The sequence below is a fragment of the Panicum virgatum genome, chromosome 5K (assembly GCF_016808335.1).
Source record: "Panicum virgatum strain AP13 chromosome 5K, P.virgatum_v5, whole genome shotgun sequence".
In the NCBI taxonomy this organism is placed as follows: Eukaryota; Viridiplantae; Streptophyta; class Magnoliopsida; order Poales; family Poaceae; genus Panicum; species Panicum virgatum.
Genome location: NC_053140.1, coordinates 6,666,529 through 6,672,433, shown reverse-complemented (window position 1 = coordinate 6,672,433; position 5,905 = coordinate 6,666,529). Strand labels below are relative to the sequence as shown.

Genomic DNA, 5,905 nt, shown 5'->3' with positions numbered 1-5,905 from the left:
ATACTTTTATGGCTACTAGTTAAAAAAAAACTCTATTTCCTCATTGGCGATGTCCTTGATCTTGCGCTGGATCCGAATGTGCGTGTGCGCAATGGTCGCCTTCATTTGGCTGATTGGCGCGCTTTGTCTCATGTGTGTTCGGTGTCAGGCACGAGTCCACGAGATTTTCTTGACCGCTTTTCATGGTGATCTAGAGGTGTACTATGTGTTTGTATTCAAAGATTAATTTTGGCAAAATAGCTAAAATGGTTCTCAAACTTTTTACAAGGGGTCAAGTTCGTCCTCGAACTTTCAAAAGAGTCAATATGGTCCCTGAACTCACGTTTTTGGCCCAAATGTGTCCCTATGCTGATGTGGCGCTGCGGAGTGCCATGGGATGAATGTTAAATGTCCATTTTGCCCTTGATACTTAGAACTTCTTGTGCGTCTCATCTTTGCTTGTGCCTTTCTTACTTGTTTTATGTTTCTTTTTGTGTGTTTGCAGTGTAGTTTAAGGATCCAATGGATACAGCCGGCCCCATGTGCCTTCGGTTGGGCAAGCACCCGCCTGGTTTTTTTTACAGGTTTCTCTGATCATGAAAAAACACATAGCCCGTGTAACTTAATCAGATTATTGCTTCCCATTGTTTAACTAAAATGATAGAAGCAGAGCACATACAAAAGGCTCTGTGTTTGATATTATAGAATTTTATTGAAAACATAATATTAAATGTTGAGCACATACGATAGAAGCAGGGCACATATAAGTACATGAGACTTCTGAATGTAAGAAACAAATAGAAACCAAAAAAAGTAAGAAAGACACAAGCAAAGATGAGCAGCACAAGAAGCTCTCAGTATCAAGGGCAAAATGGATATTTCACATTCATCTCATGGCACCGTGCAGCGCCGGACACGTTTGGGCCAAAAAATAGAGATGAGGGACCATATTGACTCTTTTGAAAGTTTAAGGATGAACTTGACCCCTTGTAAAAAGTTTGGGGACCATTTTGACTATTTTGCATTAATTTTTTAGTTGGATACATTTGGATGTCAACTAGAAAGACTAGATATAAGATAATTATACTACGTGTTGGCTCCGGTCTGCTAGTGTTATGAGATGAATCTATTAAATTTAATTAATTTATTATTGCTATATATTTAATGTAGCCCAATATAATCAATTTTTTATATAAGATTTGATAATTAATCTATATTTAACGTTTGTTTTTTAGATATCATTGTCACCTCATCTAAATACCCCATTGGGCAAGTAGGCCCCGAGGTCGCGGCACCGGCCACCGGCCGTCGAGCCAGACTCAGGCAGTAGTGAACACAAATGCATACTCCCTCTATATAAGATTTAAATGACATTTTGGACAAGATTTAAGTGAAACATTGAGAATATAAATTATGAATAACTTTTAAGTTATTGAGTTTGAAAAAATGAAAATTATATGAATAGATTTGTCTTAAGAAACACATTTATAAAAATATACATATATCACTTTTCAACAAATATTTTTAAAAAAAAGATCAAAATTTTGTTTTGAAGATCGTGTCGCTGTTAACGTCATTTATTTTCTATATGGAGGAAGTACGAGTATCTATGCACACTGCCGACCAATAAACACAAATCAACACAAGTAAATTACACTGCTTGGTCTGTTGTTCAGGCTTGGTCTGTTGTCTTGCTGCAAAGTCAGGCCAGGCCAGCAGGATAAGACTCCTATTTGCATCGTGCCGGCCTTTAGCTTCCGGTGACTCCTGAGCCTGATTGGGTCTGAGTTCGAATTGCGGGCCGTGTTCAGATGTTTAGGTGTAAAAAAAAATTTTAAATTTTTTTGCTATTTCGAAGTACTAATGAAATTTATTTACAAATTTTTTTGCAGAATGGGTTATAAATCGTGAGATGAATTTAATGAAACTAATTAATCTATAATTAATTCATAATTAGCGGATGGTTACTGTAGCATTACTGTTGCAAATTATGAATTAAGTAGGCTCATTAGATTCGTCTCACGATTTACATTACATCCATGTAAAAAAAATTATAAATAAATTTAATTTAGTACTCTATTAATATGTCCAAATATGTGATGTGATGCTTTTTTAAATTTTTTTGGCATCTCAACACGGTTCGGTGTGGCAAGTTTTTTCTGGGCCGCTTTTGCTGTAGATGGGCCATGATGGCGGCCCACTCGACCGGCGCGACTCGCCGTGTTCGTGGCGACTTTTTTATTTATATATTTTTAAAAATGTTTTTTATAGAAATATATTTTCGGTTTCACATTTTACAGTTTTGTACCCTATCGTCCGGCAGGGGGCGGCAAGGACCTACATGTAAATTATTTTTGCGCGGAGGCCCCTGGTGGGAGTTTGCCGCCCCCTGCCGGGCCGCACGCACCTGCCGCCCGGTGGAGGGGCGGCAGGCAGCCTGCCTCCCGGCAGGGGGGCGGCAGGCTCCCCCCAAATATAAAAGCTGAGCGAATTCTAAAGGGGCTGACCAATACAAACTTGGTGTCATGAGATATACGGCATCGGTATTCTAGGCCCATTCACTTAAAAAAATCCCCATCCAATGCTCATCCCTGATCTAGCTACAAAGAGGGGCATAGGCCGACGGCAGACACATCGTATCCGGAACGGAATGGACGAGTCCGTGGCTGGAATGAAGAAAAAACGTTACAACTTGTGTGGAGCGGACGGTCACACTTACAAGAAGTGCCCATAGCTTTCAATACCCACTGCTGCTGCCGAGGCTGGACCTTCCGGGAATCCAACGGATGGGTCGGCTCCACCTACAAGAATTCGCCGCATGTAGTTGTGCACGACACATATTCCAATGTATTTGTTTGTACGAAACTAAGTATATTCACCGTGTTCGGCTGGTTGATTCCGGGCTGCTGCTGGCTGCTGCTGTGCTGCTTGGTGCGCTGCTAGGCTGCTGCTCGAAGCTGCTGGCTGCTGTTGCTGAGCAGCACACTCCCCAGCAGCCGAACACAGTGATTGTGTATGTAGTATACCTAATTGTCTTGTTTAATTAGTTGGTAGTGCGTATTTTTATAGAATTTGGTTGTAATGAATGAAACATTCAATGTAATATCTTATGTGGTATTTTGTTTAAGGTTCAATTTAAATTTCGTTCATTGTATCAAATTGATCCGCCCTTTAGAATTCGCTCAGCTTTTATATTTGGGGGAGCCTGCCACCCCCTGCCGGGAGGCAGGCTGCCTGCCGCCTCTCCACCGGGCGGCAGGTGCCTGCCGCCCGGCACGGGGCGGCAGGTTCCCACCAGGGGCCTCCGTGCAAAAACAATTTACATATAGGTACAAAACTGTAAAAATGTGAAACCGAAAATATGTTTCTATAAATAATGTTTTTAAAAAATATAAAAATATAAAAGCCGCCCGTCAATGCTGCTTGCCAGACGGCTACCCCGAACTGGTCGGCCTCCCTGCATCTGCGCTGCGCCGCCGCGACCTGCTCCTGTCACCGCCTCCCAGGCACGTCCCCCACTCCACCCCACGCACACACACCAAAACCCCACACCACATTTCTGGCTCTCTCCTTCGGTCCTTCCCGATTGGAATCCACCGCCTACGAATTCCACCCCACCACCACCGAGCAGTCGAGGATGGCGGCGGCGACCACCACCCCGCCCTGCATGAAGCTCCTCATCGACACAAAGTCCGAGCGCGTGCTGTTCGCGGAGGCGAGCAAGAGGTCGTCGACATCCTCTTCTCCCTCCTCGCCCTGCCGGTCGCCACCGCCGTCACGCTGGTCGAGACGGATTACGGTCACCGAGGGGCCGGCAGCGTCGGCAACCTCTTCGCGAGCGCCGAGAAGCTCGGCTACGCCTACATCCAGCCCGGCGCCGCCAAGGACAAGCTGCCCCGCCCCACCCCTTCCCTCCTCCTCATGCCGGCGTCGTCGTTCGAGCCGTCAAGGATCTTCTTCAGGTGCCACTACAACTACAGCTACCACCACCGCGGCGGCCAGAACTGCGGCTCGTACATGACGGACGCCCGTGGCACGCGCTGCCCCAACTGCACCAACGAGATGACGGCCAAGCTCCACTACGTGTCGCCGGCCTGGTCCGGACTCGCCAATCCCAGCCAGATCCTGGAGCAGAGCACCTCCAGCGATGGATCCACGGCGGCGGCGACCTACACTGTGCTGGACGACCTCACCATCACGCCGCACGCTCCCATGACCGCCATCTCCAGCGTCGCGCAGCTCGGCTCCTTGGGCGTGACGGACCTCGCCGCGCTCCAGGAGAGGACCGTGCGGCTCCGCTACAACGAGGTGAGCGGCGAATCTACCATCATCATGGATCGATTCGAAGATAGTTGTTCACTTGTTCTAGCTACTATTGGTCTTGACTCTTGCATTCAAGTTGTGATTTTTGAAGCATGCATTGATGGATTCTGCTGCAGGGCCTGGCGATCCTCAAGGCGTCGATGCACTCCAAGACCGTCCTCACTGATGTTTTCCTCGGCGACAGGACATAGGTGAAGGATTCGATGATAGTTGAAGAATACAGCGTGTTCCTTGCGCGGCGGACCTGGCTGAACATGATGGGCTAATTAAGCAACCCGAGTGAGGTTGGAATCCTGGATTTGGTTGGGTAGTAATCTAGTTAGTATCTGATAGTGTGAACATGATGGGCTAATTAAGCAACTCGAGTGAACATGATGCGTTCGGCTGGCAGGAGCTGGAGGCTGGAGCTGGAATGGTGTGAGAGAAAAATACTGTTAGGCTGGCTGGAGCTGGAGCTGGAGCTGATGGCTAGAGTGGTGTGAGAGGAAAATACTGTTGGACTGGAGCTGGAGCTGGCTGCCGAAGGCAGCTGCATTTTGGTTGCTCATGGGCCATCGGCTGAGGCTCTCTCTATTTAGTCCAACGACTAGGTGCAAAAAAAAAACTCTGTTTCCTTGATGGCAATGTCCTTGATTTTGAGCTGGATCCGAATGTGCGTGTGCGCAATAATCGCCATCATCTGGCTCGCCTTGTCTCGTGTGTGTTCGGTGTCAGGCACGGGGTGCGAGTCCGCGAGATTTTCTTGTCGTCCGTTTTTCACGGTGATCTTGTCAAGTCCTCCGAGACCCCGGGTCGCTCCACCGGCCGCCGCGCCATGCTCGGCGGCTACCGGCGAGGGAGACGTCCTCGATCGGCGAAGAGGAAGACGACTCGCGGGCGGCGCGGTACAGTACGATCCCGGAGCACGGTTACCCGAACCGGTGGGAACCGGTCCGGTTTGACCGGTTATCGGTCAAACCGGACCGGTCCGGTTCCGGTTCCGACCGGTATGAAACCGGCCAAAATTCAAAATTCAAATTTGAAATAAAAAAAATGAAAAATTCTCAAAAAATTTTTAAAAATACTTCAAGGTGTGACGAATTTAATGGTGTCAAATTTTCTCAAAAATTCATTCGTTTAACATACTTTTCAGGCATTTAAAGTTAAAACAAAAAAGAAAAAGAAAAAAATGAGACGACCCATTAAGGCCCACTGATAAACCGGTCTAACCGGCCGGTATACCGGTTGCACATGCGATTTTAAATTTGGATTTGAATTCAAACCGGTCAAACCGACCGGTCAAACCGACCGGTATACCGGTACGAACCGGTTGAACTGAGGTTTTTGAATTCAAATTTAAATTTGACCGGTTTCTACCGGTAACCGGTCAAACCGGTCCGGTTTACCGGAACCGGAGTGCTCCGGTTTGGGGCTACCGGTTGGGAAAAAAAAACCTGTCCCGGAGGCGCTTCTCAGCAGGTCTGCAGGCTGCAGCTTGTCTGTTCTCTTGTGTTGGAAGGGTGCTTCGGCAGCCAGCTCTAGCCCAACAGTATTTTCCTTTCAACTTTGTGTCTGGTTCTCACCTCTAAACCAAACGGCTCCGGTCTACAAGCCTACGAGCACT

The 5,905-nt window shown here is 47.2% G+C and overlaps 1 pseudogene; it reads left to right on the top strand.

Annotated features, from left to right (window-relative positions):
* Positions 1–3,616: 3,616 nt before the first annotated feature.
* LOC120709620 lies at positions 3,617–4,493 on the top strand (annotated as a pseudogene).
* Positions 4,494–5,905: the final 1,412 nt, after the last annotated feature.